Source organism: Elephantulus edwardii, unplaced genomic scaffold (assembly GCF_000299155.1).
Source record: "Elephantulus edwardii isolate Elephantulus edwardi_28Jun2011 unplaced genomic scaffold, EleEdw1.0 scaffold00145, whole genome shotgun sequence".
Classification (NCBI taxonomy): domain Eukaryota; kingdom Metazoa; phylum Chordata; class Mammalia; order Macroscelidea; family Macroscelididae; genus Elephantulus; species Elephantulus edwardii.
In genome coordinates, this window is record NW_006399895.1 from 5849542 (window position 1) to 5866905 (window position 17364).

General features: G+C 40.0%; 1 protein-coding gene across 1 annotated transcript in view; it reads right to left on the reverse strand.

Annotated features, from left to right (window-relative positions):
• The window catches only part of MYZAP (myocardial zonula adherens protein), a 125531-nt gene that overhangs the window by 38689 nt on the left and 69478 nt on the right, over positions 1-17364 (reverse strand). The window lies entirely within an intron of this gene.

Genomic DNA, 17364 nt, shown 5'->3' on the forward strand with positions numbered 1-17364 from the left:
ATCTCATTGTGGGAGGGAGAGAGAGGAATGAATTAAGACCACAACAAAATGAAACTGAAAAATTGCTAAATGAAGCCCTGAGTGGGGAAAATGAAAAATCAATGAAGGAACGGAGGGGGAAACGGTACATTTTTCATCTTCAGGATGTTTGATTGGGTTTGTGGAAATTCATTTTCAATTAATGTATCTTGTGGCATTCAGCCAGACGGGATATGAACCAGGCACATCTTTTAATCAATTTTTTCCTATTAAGTTTGAAGTAATATATAATAATAGAACTATACCATCCAAAAGGACCAGTTAAAACCTACCTTCTGAGGTAAATGAATCTAATTTGGTTTGATTTCTATCTTATATGAAAGATAACTCCTTTTTTAGGGAGATAAATGCTATTCCGTGAGGTTGAGTTCTGGCTCAAACTGACCCTACAAGACATAGTAGAATGGCCCCAGAAGGTTTCCTAGGCTGTATTATTCACACAGGCAGATTGCCACGCCTTTTTCTCCTGCAGAGGCACTGGTGGGTTTGAACTCCAATGTTTTAGTTGGAGCTAAGAGTTTAACCTATAAAGGGAGGACTAGCACTCTGATTCTCTTGGGGACCTAAAAAAAAAAGAAATAGACTACAGCCTTCAATATAGATTACATCTCAACATCAGGAGAACAAGAATCCTCACACTGGACCAATAGGCAACATCATGGTAGATGAAGAAAGATTGAAGTGGTCAGCAATTTAATTTTACTTGGATCCACAATCAACACTCATGACAATAGCAGTCAAGAAATCAAACAATGTGCTGTCCAAAGTGCTAAACAGCAATGACATCTGTGTAAAGAGTAAGGTGCACCTGATGCAAGCCATGATATTTTCAGTTGCTTCCTATGCATGTGAAGGTTGGGCAATGAATACAGATGGCAATAGAAGAATTACTCCTTTAAACTGTGATGTTCAAGAAGAGAACTGAATATCTCACAGACTGTCAAAAGACAAACAAATCTGTCTTAGAAGAAATGCAGCCAGGATGCTCCATAGAGGCCACGATGGTGAAATTTTGTCTCACATACTTTAGCACGCTGTTAGGGGGGACCAGACTTTGGAAAAAGACTTCATGCTGGGAAAGGTGAAGGGTCAAGGAAAAGAGGAAGACTTTCAAAAAGATAGACTGACGCAGTGACTGTAACAATGGGCTTGAGCATTTGAAGGATGTTGCAGGGTAAGACAAGGCTCAGATCTGTTGTTCATTGGGTTGCCATGAGTTGTAATTAATTTGGCAAATGGGTAAATCACAATAAATTGTGGCTTACATTGAGAAGAATGGGAATTGCAGAACATCTACCTGAATGTTCCCATGTAAAACCTATACTTGGATCAGGAAGCAGTAGTCAGAACAGAGCAAGGAAACACTAGATGGTTCAAAATCAGGAAAGGAGTGTATCAGGGATGCATCCTATTTCCACCTTTTCAATTTATATGTGAAACAGATCATTCGAGAGGTTGGGCCTTATGAGGAGAAATGTGGCATCAGAATTGAAGACTCATCAACAACCTGCAATATGCAGAGGACATAACCTTGCTTGCTGAAACTGAGGAGGACCTGAAGCACTTGCTGCAAAAGATCAAAGACTGCGGTCTTCAATATGGATTGAAGCTCAACATCAAGAAAACAAATATTCTCACCACTGGGCCAATTGACAGCACCATGATAGATGGAAAGGAGATTAAAGTTGTTAACAATTTCAGCTTGCTCAGCTCCACAATCAAAACTCTTGGGACCAGCAGTCAGGAAATCAACAGGCAAATTGCATTGGGAATTTGCTTTCAGACACCTCTCCAGAGTGCTACAGAGCAACAATGTCAGTCTGGAGACTAAAGTGCACCTGATCCAGGCCATGGTCTCTTGCAATTACATGCTATGCATCAGAAAGATGGACAATGACTAAGGATGACAGAAGGATCGATCCCTTTGAGTTGTGGTGCTGGAGGAGAATAATGAACATTCCACCAACAGCCAAGAGAACAAACAGGTTTGTCCTGGAGAAGGTGAAACCAAGTTGCTCCTGGAAGGCAAGGATTCTGGAGCTCTGTGTCACATACTTTGGGCATGTCTCCAGGAGGGATCAGTCCCTGGAGAAGGATATCATGCTCAGAAGGGTGGGGGAAGACCCTGGATGAGATGGAATGGCAGAGTAACTGTGGAAATGGGTGTAGGTGTGTCAGACAGTGAGACTGGCTCAGGATAGGACAGGATTCAGAGCTATTGTGCATAGGGTCACTGAGATTATAACAAAAACATAACGACACATAACAACAACAATTTGACTCAGCATCAAAAGCAAATATAAAAACAGTATTTTTAAAAATTGACTCTCTAAACTTTGCTTTCCTTGAGAAGGAAGAAGAGGTTGCATCAAGCACCAGCAGGTAAGGATGAAAGGAGGATGTAGTGAGTACCAGGACCTTTGCTGGGTGATCTCATTAGTTTTAGGAAAACAACTGTAAGAATGATTAACCTCATCTTATAGATGAGGAAACTGAGGTTCCATGAGTTTCATCACTCATTCATTCCTTCAGAGAGGAAATGAATGAGTGCTTCTATGTTGGGCATGGGTTAGATTCTGGGAGCCTAACAGTGAGCAAAGATATGGTTTCAACTTTCATGGAATAAATATACCATAGGGGGCACTGTTGATGGGCATATAGCTGAAAAGGGTGACTAACTTATTATCTCAGGTTACCTGGGCCTTTGCAAGTTTTAGACAAGAAAATTTCACATGTCAGGAATCTCTTCAGTTACAGGCAAACCAGGACAAGATGTTGGCAGAACTGGGATATAAATCAAAGTGTCTCTGATTCTAAAACCCAGGTTCTTTTATTCATAACACAGTGATGCTTCTCCTTCCAGCAATGACCAGCTATTATTCCACTGCTACTCAGAAATTAGACAGGATTCTAGAAGTAGTGATGATATTGGATTATCTTGTTTTACAAAGAACTGGAAGAGGTCCCAGATTTTCTGGGTCTTCTTTAACTCTCTCTTCAACTCTGTTGTTGTGTACCATAGAGTTGGAACCGACCCAGACCTGACCCTCCAGTGGGTTTTCAGAGGCAGTTAATCTCATAGGAGGAAATTACCTCTAGAACCTCTATATCTTTAGAAAAAGGAGGAGGAATGCAGAAGACATAGATGCTCTGAGCCTCTCTGTTCCCATATATTCTCTTATATGGATAGAGTTTCAGAGACAAACACCAGCACTGGGCACGAATATCCAGGGAGAGAACTATTTCAGGCTTATGTAATGAGATGGTACAGAAGGAAGCATTTGCATTTCTTCCTAGAACCCAAACTAAATGAGTGTTTCCTGAGCTCACTCTATCCTTTCTGGTGCCCAGTGTTCATTTATTCTGTAATATCTGGCTGGCATGTCCCTCTCCACCAATTCATTCTCTACATAGAAAAATCCAGCCCAACCTGCAAAGTGGTCAAGTAACGACCTCCTCCCCAGACTCTTGTCCAACACCAGAATCAGTAAGCATTCACAATAAGTACTGTGCTAAGGACTTGGCATGCATTTTATCAGACAGCCAAATCCTACAACCACCTCAGAAAGGCGACACTATTACAAGCGTTCCCATTTTCAAATTAAGGGAACTAAGTCTTGAACAGGATAAGTAATTTGCCAAAGACCACAAAGCCTAATCAGGAACGGGGCAGATGCAAAGTCAGACTGAAATTCCTCAAAGCCTAGGACCATAACAAGCTCTATTTTCCCAGTACACATGGCCCATATCCCTGTTTAACATTCATCATATTCAGCTTCAAGGTTTTACAAGTTTAATGTCAATAAGAAAGTTTTGTAATGGCAGGTATGCATGTCCCTTTTTTGCATACTGTATATGAAATAAACTTTGTATATTTCTAAACTTTAAGCCAAACAACTGCTTAGCTTCATTTATAAAGAATATCTGCCACAACAAGCATGTGTTCTTTTAAAGAACTATTTATAGATCGAACTGACAACAGCAACTCAAAATGTGAGATAGGAAAGAACAGTGAAATAGTGCTGATGGGAGAGAAAGAATCCAGAAAGGGATGATGAGAAAGAGTACCTATTTTGAAGAATGCAATCAATGTTAGTGAATCATACATGTAAAAATTGTTATATTGGTCTTAGTTCTACTGTGTGTATTTCCAATTAAAATAAATCATAACAATAAAAAGTGCTTCTAAAGTGGCCGATCTATCAGAGAAGAGTTCCCCATAAGTCCTACTTGGCTCCCCATTACGCTTGTCCTACTCCTACACCCCAGAACTGGCCTTCCTGCAGACGTTAGCAGAGGAGCAGGAGAACAGGAATACTCAAGGACGGTGTCATGGCTGAAATAATTGAGCCTGAAAAAGGTGGCAGGGGTGGGAGGGAACATTGTGGCAAAGACAGATTCTTCATAAGATGTGGAAAACAGCTTTTTCATGAAGAAAGAAAAAATAGGGACCTACTCATACCATGCACACAAAAAGAAATTCCACGTGGGGTATTCTTTATTTGTTCAATAAATATTTATTGAGCACCCACTATATGCCAATGACTGTTCCAGGTTTTAGGCATACAGCTGAGAACAAAACAGATAAAAAAAAATCCTGCTCTCATGGAGCTTCCATTCTAACAGAGAGAAACTGGACAATAAACAATACAAAAAGATAAAACCAGTGAATGGTATTATTAGAAAATGGTAAGTGCTATGGGCAAAAATAGAGCAAGAAAGTGGGATATGAGGATATAGGAGCTTTAACTAAAGACCTAAGGTGGATGTAACAGTTTAAAACTATGACAGAGGGTTATCTTTAAACCAACAAATAAAGACACACAAAAGAATACAAAAAGACCAACAAATTTAACCATACAGAGTTTAAAACATGTATATGCTGAGAGACATCATAAACAAACAAAATTACAAACTGAGAGAAGACAGTTGCATCCAAATGTTTTTTGATAAACGACTAACTGGATAATATATAAAGAGGTCCCATTGGGCAAAAGATAAACAAGCTAATAAAATACTGAACAGAAGATAAGAACAATTCATAAAATAGGATGCCAAAATAAATGGTCAAGCTGTTTATGAACAAATGCTTAAACTCCCTAAATTTACTGAGCTGTAATCAGGCTGATTCCAATTAAAGCAATGACACTTTACTTCATACCAGATTATATTTCATTATAGTCTAGTAATGTCAAACTGTTTAAGGATGTGGAGAAGTTTGCCTGCTTACATAAAACTGGTTGAAGTGTACACTTGCAGAGCAATTAGATAATATCTACAAATCCAAAAACTCAGTCATTGCTAAACTCTGATTTTTAGCAAACCTATAATGAAAGCAAAACCAAATCCATTGCCATTAAGTTAAGTCCAACTCACTCAGCCACAGTATTTCTAAGTCTGTAAATCTTTATAGAAGCAGACCACCTCATTTTCCTTCTGAAAAATGGTCTGTGGGCTCACATCATGTCAGTTAGCAGTCTGTGCCTCCAAGGCTCCTTAATATCTACTAAAGGCCTAGAAATTCCTCTCCTAGTGTATTTCTTCATTAGAAAAACAAAGGCATTTTCAGCATTAGTTGCAAAAGAATGAAAATTAGGAAACAACATCTATCAATAGATTCTTGAATAAATAAATCACAATATATTTCTATAATATAATGCTATACAGTCATTAAAATTAATAATTTAAATCTATACATAGAAATATTAAAAAGATTGGGGGAAAGAGCAGCTTGGAAAGTACATACAATATACACCATTTTAGGTAAGTTTCTTAGTCCACACAAATGGAGCTTTATCTTGATAATAAATACACACACAGTTACACATCATTTAACATTGACACTATGTTATGTCAAATAGGATATTACATGATTTGGGCATTTTTATGCCTGTACATGTCTCAGGAGCCTAAGTCATAAGCAATAGCACTCACTAATAGTCTACTTTCATATTGTTTAATAACCTTTTATTCCACTTCCAAATGTATAATTCTTCTTTGCCCCTTTCTGCTATCACTAGGACTGGTTGTGCTGTCTTAGAGAGCTGTGATTAACTTTACAGTACTATTTTTGGAAGAAAGTGAAACAGAATGATAGTCCTATAACACACGAGAGATACAGGATATGTGAGATTGGAAATTGCTGCCTGTGTAGAGTTGAAGCATACATGTTTTATTTGTATGTAGGAAAAGTTCACATTAAAATAGCAATAGAAAACACAGTACAGATAAAAGCCAGCAGCACATACATTTATTATGACGATCAACACATAAAAATTATTGATTATATGTGCACCATACACAGCAGCTCAAGTTCTTTGCATACAAGAGACATGGGATACACATACTTTGTGCATGCGGAAAGCTGTTGAATCTGCTTTGTCCCATTCTCCCAATCGGGATTTCTGAACTATATGATAATCCTAAGGGACCACAGACATACATGCAGTCAGATGTTGGTCAAATGAATGTATGTGATGCATGACTGATGAAGCACAGACACGTGATGTGGACAGAGACCAAATTCTTGGGGTGGCTGCCTCTGACAAGGAGGAAGGAAGGAAGGAAAGAAGGAAGGAAGGGAGGGAGGGAGGGAGGGAGGGAGGGAGGAACTGGAGCGGAGAGAAAACAGAACTTTCTTTTTTCTTAATATAATGTCATTAATGTTTTTATTTCTTTGATCTTAAAACTGTTTTTATTTCTTTCTCTTAAAAAACATTTTGTTAATTCTAGAAAAGTGTACATGGGATGGAATTTTGTTTTTATCTCTTTGTTGTCATTTTCTTTATTTCACACACACATACATACCCCATCCTCCAGTTTAAAAAATAGAGAAAAACATCTGGATGTGGACTCCACATATCCCATTATTTGTTGATGGGCTGCCAGCAACTTATTAAGATCCTAACCCTCAGTTTCCTGTGCTAAAAAAACTAAGCTAATAATTCCTCCCGCTAGGATGGAATGTGGGAATGTGAGGTCTATATGCATAGTCTTAAACTATAAGAAGCACTCAACGATGGGTAAGGGACCTGGAATACAAGGTACTGAGCCTTCTAGTCTTTATGGGTCAGAAAGTGGGCACCCTGGTCTCTGAGAAATATTTCAAAGCCAATTAAAAGTCACTCCACAAAAGAGGGAGTGGGTTCAATGACCTTAATAAGGGGGGAGGCTCTTCAGCCTTAAAAGGACAATTTTTACCATTAATATTCAATACAGATTATACACACACACACACACACACACACACACACACACATACAAACAAAAATCTGTAATACTTCTTCCTATAATGCATAAGGGGGAAAAGGCTGACAAGTGCATGTGAGTGATATGTGGTATTTCTGATACCCTAAAAAATTTTACACCATAAATAAAATATCTAAGATTTTAGAATAAAGAAGTAAATATGACACTAAATGCTAGAATTTCAAATTAGAATGTGTTCCTGTACTTTAAGTAGATTACATTTGAAAAGAAGACACCTTTTATGGGTAAGAGACATGAGTAGCCATAAGGGTAAGGATAGGATTCAGTTGAGGAGAGGATAAGGTTGGGGCCCATTTGTTTTGGGGGTCCAAGCAGGATTTAAGCAGAAAACTCAGGTCTGACAAGCAATAAATCAAGCTGGTTCAAACCCACCAGTCGCTTGGTGGGAGAAAGATGTCAAGATAACAGTGTTGGAAGCCCTCTGAGGCAGTGCCACAACGTCATACAGAATCACCGTGGGTTGGAAGCCACTGAATTGCAGTGGGCTGGTGCTTTGGTTGAGGTACTTCATCCTCTGTAGGGAGCTGGGATCCATGAAATAAGGCCTACCTGGCCTCCAAGTAGATTCAAAGAAGAAGAAACACCAAGGGCATGGGGACTATACACAGCCAGGAGAGAGGAATGCACGAGGGTGGCAAACTTTCCTGGAAAGTCATCATATTCCTTTATTTCTTTTCTAAGAAAACTAGGGTTCATTCTAGAAACTTAGAAAACTATGAGAGCAGAAAAGATATTCCAAGAAACAGTGGGGAACTGCACTGGAGTGACAGTAGAAAGTGACATCTGGATTAATCAGCTGCTGTCAAGTTGACTCTAAGTTATGGCAACTCTGTGTGTCAGGTTAGAGTAATGTACACAGGGTCTCTAGGGGCTGATTCTTGAAAAGGAGATCAACAGTCCTTTCTTCCAAGGTGCCTCTGGGTGGACTAGAACTTCCAGTCTCTTAGTTAGTGGCTGAGTGAGTTGGTTCTTTACAATACTCAGGGATTCAGACATCTGGATTAGCACTTCCCAAATATAACTCAACTCTCTATTAGGAAACTGAATACCCAGCAGGGGATCCAGCAGCAGAGGGTACCTGGGAAATATGGGTTCAACAGAATGATATGCATAGACTAGCTCACTAATGTTAGATACTAATGTGGAAAAGAATGTCTCCCTTTCCCATACACTTCCTACTTGCTGAAGATAGTCAGAAGGATTCCAATAAAAGAGTAGAGGCAAATATAGACAAGACAGCATCCACATGTCCTCTTGGTCAAGGAGAAGTGATGAAAATGGAGAGCTGCCCAAGTTCTAGGTGACAGCTGATCCCTTAATAAGCCCACTCCTTCAACCCAGCCTACGAGCCTATGCAGCCTAGTATCATCCATTGACCACTATCATCACAGCAGCTATTGCTAGTAGTTCTCAGCAACACTCCAAGTTCTGATGGCTAGCTCAAGGACAACTGCTATAACATAAAGCAGACAGGATGCATATTTCATCTCAATACATTCAACAGAATACATTTTTCTTTCAGTCAGATATATTTCTCCTTTTCAAGAACTTGGATGAAGCTTCTATTGAAGCAAAATACACATGACAACAGAAACAAAACAAACTTTTCTTAAACAAGTAAGACGAGAGTTAAGGTGACCAGTGCTGATGACTGATATCCCTTCACCAAGGATAATCTCAGGGTCACTTCCCATATAGAAATATAACCAAATTATGTGGGCACTTGGCTGCTTCTGTATTTATGTGTGATAAGGTGGTGGGGAGCATTTTCTTCTGGGAGCATCTCACTTCTCGAAGTCCTCTTCCCATCTCCTCGGGTGTCCGTGGCAGCTTTTTCCATAAGTAAAGTCTTCCTTTACGAAGATCTGAAGACCAGCCTCCACCTGGAACTTTCTGAATTGGTTCTTAGCACCTTTTTTTTTTCCATTGCGTTTCCTTCTCTGATGTCTCAGAACTTAAGTCTCTAGGTTGCATAGGGCAAAAGCATGGCTTTTGGCTATTTTCACAAGCAAGAGCCCTACAGTCTAATTTTCTCTCATCAAAAGCATGGCTTTTGGCTATTTTCACAAGCAAGAGCCCTACAGTCTAATTTTCTCTCATTAGCACAGCCCTCCTGGTTTATTCACTGGCTCATAACAGATAAATGCTACCTCTTCCGAGCAGATAGAGCATAAACGTTCTTCCAATCACAAAGGAATCACTTCCAATCCAGGGGAGGCTACCATTTTATCATCTTCCAAAGAGCCGGAGACTAAATCTGTAGAAGAGCTCATGGGACATGATCTGGAAACAGATCAAGTGAGTGCATTAGGGTCTAGGGTCAGGGCTAAGGTTCCGTCCCCCACTCCCACTTAAGACTGACACTGCAAGTGATTAGTGATATAGACAATGATGAATCCCCCAGACACAAGACATTTTTTTAAAAAAAGATACTTTTGTGGGTTGCACATTTTAGCACAATATGCAATTGTTTTAAAACAGTTGTCCTTAAAAATGGCTGTATCATTTCAACTGCAAGGTCAGTAGATGAAGAAAATTTAACATTTTTAGTTGCTTTTTTGCACAAATACTCTGCTGAAGGGACTGAGGGCTAAGCTCGAAAGCACAGAAGAGCAGAGGAAAGCTTACCCTAAAGATCCAACACAGCCCAGGAGATTCCCAAAAGGGAAGAGGGGAGCTCTGGGTATTGTTTAAGAAATCAACACAGCTACTTTTGCTTTCAACCCAGTCATCTTTACTTTGAGTCTACATAGCAGAAACTCATCTACAAGTGGCAACTATAATAGAAGCTGACATTTAAAAAATATGTATTAGGTTCCAATTAATCTGCTAAGTGTTTGATTCCCTCACAGGTGGATGCTCTTATTAGCCCTATTTTATAGACAAGAAAATGAACTTGGTGAAGGTCTCAGATCTAGTAAACATCTAGCTGTCTGACTCAAAACTCCATGGTCCATTTTCCAGGGTACCTTTCATTACATGCCTATAAAGTACTCCTCCCAGGCTTCTAACTCCTGGGAGCTCACAGTTTATAAGGTAAGTTATGGGGTCCTGGGAAAAAAAGGGAAACTCAGCTTTGGTGACTGCTCACAAGTCAGAAACTCAAAGCTTCAACTCTGAAGAGTCAGTCCTATGCACACCTATGTTTATTTCTGTCTTATGCACAATAGCAAAGAGATGAATGCAACCCAAAAGCCCATCAACATATGAATGGATAGAGAAGCTGTGGTATATTCACACAATGGAATACTACGCTGCATTGAAACACAAGGAACTCATGCAATATTAGTCAAAATGGGTGACCCTGGAGGATGTTATGCTGAGTGAAATATCTCTGTCACAAAAGGACAAATACTACATAAAGCCACTGTTATAAAACAGGATTGACATGGAGGTTGGGGTAAGACTAACAAGATAAATAATGAGCACTGCATTGAAATATATGAGGGAAAGAACTGATTAAAAGGAATATATGATTAAGTATTATCTGCATGACCAAAGTCCAGAGTAAAAGATGCACAGCAAAGTGGACTTGGGGGTAGGTGGAGAGAGAAAATTGTGCAACAATGAGGAAATTTCTTTTAAAGAGAAAAGCCAACTGGAGGGGGGTAGGGAGGAAAATGTGCAACAATGAATGAATGGAAACCCAAGTTTTCTGTAAACTTTCATTAAAATAGCAATAAAAAATTTAAAAAAAGGAGATGGCACAAGAGTACATCTCAAGGGCCACCATGAGTCCATCAGAAAGCTGTGTAAACTTGACTCCCACTGAAAAATATATATAGACTCATATATAAAATAAGGCTGTAGTCAGACCTTCCTGACTTTTTCATAGTCTGTTATGAACGCCTAATAAATCTCCATTTCTTTCACTTGCTCTCAAAAAAAAGTCAGTCTTACTCTATTTGTCCTGATCTAGTATTTCCCCAAGGAACTATTTCCACTACTATAATAACACCACTCTAAAGAGAATCTAAGGAATGAAAATGAAAATACTTCCAAATTCTCATCTTAGGACGTGCAAAAGGATCTGCTCCATCTTACACCTGGGAAACAGTCATGGTTTATTGCATTATTTCACCAACATATGTTGTTCCTTTCTTTCTAAAGAGGCCATATGTGTACACACTGTATCTACACACATACACAATGGAAAGGGGATCCAAGAAGCCTCTTTGCTAGTTTTAAGGTTAAACTTTCAAGGACATTTGGGACTATTGGATTTATCACCTGTTTAACACATATGCCTATCTTCTCTCTAGATGTTCTCAAAGTTTTTATTACTCATTCACCAGCAGGGGTCTCTGGTCAGGATCTAGTGGTCAGAAGTTGCACTGCTAACCCATAGGCACATGGTTCAGATCCATCAGCTGCTCTAAGGATGGGCAACCTCCTCCCATGTGATTTACTGTCTCTGAAAACCCGCTGGAAGGTCAACTATTGGTTGGTTCTGATTCAATGGTACACAACATCAACAACAATGGAGCACTATAGGTAGCTCTGGTGGCCTAGTGGTAAGAAGCTGTGCTGTAATCCCAATGGCATGTGGTTCAAATCTACCAGCTGCTCCATGGGAGAAGGATTGGTAATCTCCTCCCTGTGATTAATTGCTTCTGAAAACCCACTGGAGGATCAGACTGTGAGTTGGTTCTGACTTGACTGCACACAATAACAATAGCAGGTCAGCACAGGAAGTTCTGGTTGCCTAATAGATAAAGAGTTGGGCTGCCAACCCAAAGGCAGGTAGTTCAAATCTACCCACTGTTCCATGGGAGAAGGACAAGCAATTTCCTGTGTGATTTCCAGCCTCTGAAAATCCTGTGGAGGGTCATTTAGGAGTCGTTTCTATCTTGGAGGCAATGCCTTATTTGTTGAAGCCAGAGTAGTTCTTAAAAGTAAGCTGTGACAGAATCCTCCCAGGACAGGGCTTTCATTGAACCCCATAGCTCCTGACAGGCCCTTGAAGCGATCAGAGACTTGTACCAGCTCCCTCACCTCAGACCTTCTGCTCCTTCATGTCATGTTTCCTTGGGTTTCTTTCATAAAGCCCTTTCTACTCCATTTATCCTGTTTCATTCAAGCAAAATGGAGTTCTTTTCCAAGTTTCACTGAAAGTACACACATTTCTAAAAGAGACTGTCTGGAACAGTCTAAGGGCCAGTATATGCAGCAAGGAGAGCCAAACTCTGAGAATCCAGGGCAGTGAATCTCAACCCTGGCTGCACACTGGAATTAACGGTAAAGCTTTTAAAAAAGAAGGCAAGCAAACCCACTCTTCCCACTATCCCCTGCAAGGTTCTCCCCTATTTCTTAAGATCCCCTAGTGATTCTAATGTGCACCTTGGAAAGAAAAGGACAAAAACTCCATTCCCTGTACCAATGCATCTTTGCACTCATGAATCATCCACAGGAAGCAAGGAAGGGAAACAACTGCCTTTTGCAAAAGAAAACAAGTCAAGTGACAGAATTCATCCTTTTTAATCCCTTCAGACATTTTCAGAAGGAATAGTGAACATCACAAATGATAATGGGAAATTGGAAGATGGAAATGATATATAAAAGGTAGAAATGCTGAATGGGTCAGGTGGAAAGCAGTCAAGGAACTCATAAAATTACTGTTTGTTCAGCTGACTAATATCACCTCCCATTGACAAAAATAAAAGTCCACCTCTTGAAGGGCAAGTAAGATTTATTTTCTTCCAGATAATTTCCTTCTAGGCAGAAAAGCTGCTTTAGTTGGCAGCAGAACCAGCCCTGGGAGAACAGGTAGAGGAGTGTGAATGACCTGTTTACTAAAGAAACAGCAATTAAAGATGTGTGAATGTAGTTCATTTCTCTGGCCTGACCTTCCTGGTTCCTCCTAGTTTTCTGATCTTCTTGGTTCTGCTTCCTTTCAAGGTAATCTTAAAATCTAACTGTCATCTCACTGATTCTGATGAATGACAACCCCACATGTGGGAAAGTAGACCTGTCCACTGTGGGGCTTTCAAAGGCTGATGTTTTGGAACTGGGTCACCAGGCCTTTCTTCTGTGGTGCTTGAGATAGACTCAAACCTCCAATCTTTCAGTTAGCAACAAAGCATCCATCTGTATCACCCAGGGACTTGACAAAGTACAGCCCAATTCAAGGCCAAGAACACAATCCCAACAAAGCTGTTAAGAAGAACAAAGTGTAGGGACAAGGGTGGCTCTGAACTCAGGTAACACCAGGTGATGGGCTCCACACACAGGGTCATATTTATATCTCTCCCACCACACACCCAGCCCTGGCCCAGAGGTGTACGATAACCGGTGACTAAATGGATGGAATATCTTTGTTTGTTTGAGGTTTCCCCCCACCATCAGACTCTTGATATTTCTCTGTATTTTTCTGGCTACTCTTCAAAAGTTTAAAAGTGTGTGCATTTGCCTTTTTTTGCTTTTTTTTCCCTTTTGTCCAAAGGAGAACGAGCTGGAAGAATGGGTGATGGGCTGGACATAACCACTTCTCGACACCCATGGGATACAACGGAATGAGACAGAAAGATCCAGGGTGGTATGTGGTCCCACACTTCACAGAGGATACTGACCAAAGTTCAAGGTTCCACAAGGGACCAATTGGAAGTACGAATTTATTAAAGATGTAATCCAAATTAATACCACTTTGCAGATTTCACTCATTGTGACAAACTAACAATATTCTGAGATCTTAGTATCAACATAGAAAGAAACACAGCATAGAAAACAACAGACTTTGTTATAAGCAACATTGAAGTTGCCAGATTGGCTCCACAGTATTTTAGAATGCTAAAGAAATTCCAGGCTTCTCCCTCAACTTCTTGCCTCATAAGGAATGCACCCATAATAAAGGGTTAAATACTCTTTCAGAACAGCCAATACTGTGATTTTCCAATGATGAAGAAAGAGCTGGAATCTGTTTTTTAGGAAGTGCCACCCAGTGGTTCTGGCCTGATCTTGCATCACAATAAGAAACAAAAGTACATTCCCTTATTCACATCACTGTTTTCTAAGAGAGGAGCTGTGGTTGTTTGGTTCATAAGGAGTTGCACAGTACTGCTCTGGCAGTTCGAATACACCAGTCACTCTGTTTGGAAAGACGGGCAACTGACAGCCTCTGAAAATCTCCGCGGAGGTTAACTTAACTGCAGAGGCAGTTAAGACCTGAAGTCCATTCTCATGTCTCCTCAGTCATTGCTTCCACAACCTTTTCAGCTCTTTCCTGAATAACTAGAGTTCTCAGGGTGTTCTTCTGAATGTACACTTCTAAATGTGCTCCTCTGTCAATGCCCATGTCTGTGTTTCTAATTTTTTTAAAAAAGACATGTGGCAATAGGGAGCTCTGATGATCAAATGGTAAGAAGCTGTGCTGCAATCCTGAAGGCACACGGTTTGAGGCTACCAGCTGCTACATGGGAAAAGTTTGAGCAATCTCCTCCTGTGCTTTTAACTGCCTCTGAAAACCCACTGGAGAGTGATAAAGGGGTTAGTTCTGACTCGGAGGTGCACAACAACAACATATCATATTTTGGTTGTATGGGTTAACAAGATAGATTGAATAAGCACTCAGGAAATCAAAAAACGTATTGTGATGGGAAAGTTTGCTGCTAGGGATCTCTCGAAAGTACTCAAGAGCAACGGTGTGTCTCTGGAGTCTAAGGTGCATCTGATACAGGCCAAGGTCTTTGCAATCACTTGTTATGCATCAGAGAGTTGGACAATGACCAAGGAGAATAGAAGGGGAATCGATGCCTTTGAGCTGTGGTGCTGGAGAAGAGTCTTGAATATACTTTGGACTGCAAGAAAACAAACAGATTCATCCTGGAGAAAGTTAAACCAGGCTACTCCTTGGAGGCAAAGATTCTGGGGCTTCGTCTGACATAATTTGGACATGTTGTAAGAAGGCACAGGTCCTTGGAGAGGGAGATCATGCTTGGGAGGGTGGAGGGACAGCACAGGATGGGAACACCCTCTACGAGGTGGATTGATTCAGTGACTGGGGTAATCAGGATGGGTGTGTCAGAGGCAGTGCGACTGGCACAGGATAGAGCAGGGTTTAGGGCTGTTGTACATAGGGTTGCTATGAGTTGTAAACGACTTGACGGCACATAACAACAACAACTACAATTTAAGTAAATCTAGAACAAAAGGTCTTATTCTATTAAGTGTCCATCCACTGTTGAAACTCAGTTCTCCTCTAGGTGGTGCTAAGTCTGCTGGTTTTAGCCTAAGATTTCATTTCAGTAACTGGGCCTTTCAGATGGCTTCATCAAGACCCAGAGAGGCTTATTTAGAAAGCATGAAATCACAGGGAGGGAAGGAAAGCACAGACGTGGATTTGTATTGACTTGCTACTTTCATACATGTTGCTGAATGCCGTTAATTTTGCTTGATGCTGACTCCACGTTACAGAGCAGAGCTGCCCAGTGATCACCAGGTCTTTTTCCCATGGAGCTGCTGGGTACGATTGAATCATCGACCTTTCAGTTAGTAGCTGAGTACTTAACTATTTGCCACCAGACTTCTTTATTTTTATATCTGTCTATTCATATAAACATATACACATACACATTCATTTCACTTAGTGACACGGTTAGGGTCCAAAGACCAAGTGTTATGTAAAATTAAAGGATGACCCTATCACATTACTGAAAAGGAGGATGGCAGACTGAATCGTCACACTGCTACACCACTGAGAGACCTGGCCTGCCACACTGATGTGCACAGGTCTCACAGCCAGTCCTACTCTTGCCTTGTATTACTGCCGGACGTCCATTATTTATCCAAAAATAGCCAGACATTTTTAAAATACATTTTTATAGAAAGAAAATTTTAGGTAACAAAGAGAGTCATTAAGTGAGGAAGAGGTATATACATCCTTCCATTTTCTGCAAATTGGTATTTTTTTATACATATATTCTGCAAATCTAAACTTCTTTGAAAGTGTCTGGGCTGTATTCTGGTGGTTGGCTGTTGTTTTGGGTCGTGTGTTATTTTCTTTTAAAGTGTCCTGAGTTTGGTATGGGTCTTAAGCTTTTTAAGAAGCCAGGCCATGTGAGGTTTTGCTTACTGAAACTGTAACAACAGACACTAAAGCAATATGGAATACCAACCTGTGGTGAACTGGAAGGAAACAGTTACAAGGAGTTGTACAGGGAACATGAAGGCGAGCTCCTTGTCCCAGAGGTCATGTGTGTGAAACTCAGAAGCAGAATCTCTGTGATCTGATAGTCAAAGTTCACCAAGATGCTGATTAGGACAAAATGATGCTTTGCCTTGAGGAATAAACTCTTGACATCTAGCTAGAGAGCTGGTGAGTGAGCAGGATTACTATTACGGTGATCCTGGCCACGTGTACCTGGGGACTAGGAGGTGCACGCGTGGTTTTCTCATCTGACCTGCTAGTAGGTACTCTACTGGACCCCAGAAACTTGCAAAACGAGCCAACAAAAGTCTTAAAAGACTTGGCGTAGAATGACCATATTTCTAACCTGGGGACGTGATTTCACTGAATGTTAAAAATGTCTCAATACCCTTATAATTTCATGATCTGACCTCATTAATATCTTTCAATGCACTAGTATCTCCATTCTTTTCTGGATTAACAAAATCTGTAACTTTTCAGAATAGTACTTACTTACTATAAAAAAAGAAAAATTCTTTTTGGCTCTTCCACTGCCAACAAAATATTTCATTAAATTGAAATATTCCCTTTTTCTTACAAATTAGAGATTGACTCTCTCAAAATTCCTAGAAGCCTATTTGTACCTACTTGGAGATATTATGCATTGTTTCCTATCAGAGTTTTTCAGATGAACAAGGAAAATGCACTTTAATAGGTGATTAGCTTTACCACAGCTACTGAACGTTACAACAAGAAAACGAGAATACAATAACACAAGTCAAAAGATTTTTTCCTTCTTCTACAAGTGTTCAACTTACCTGTTTAATTTTTTTTCCATTTAGAAAAATAGAGGATTAAACTATGTCCACTATATAGCCAACATAAATTATGTCTATATCACATAAGTAGCTGATGAGAAAAAAGATGGTAGAAAA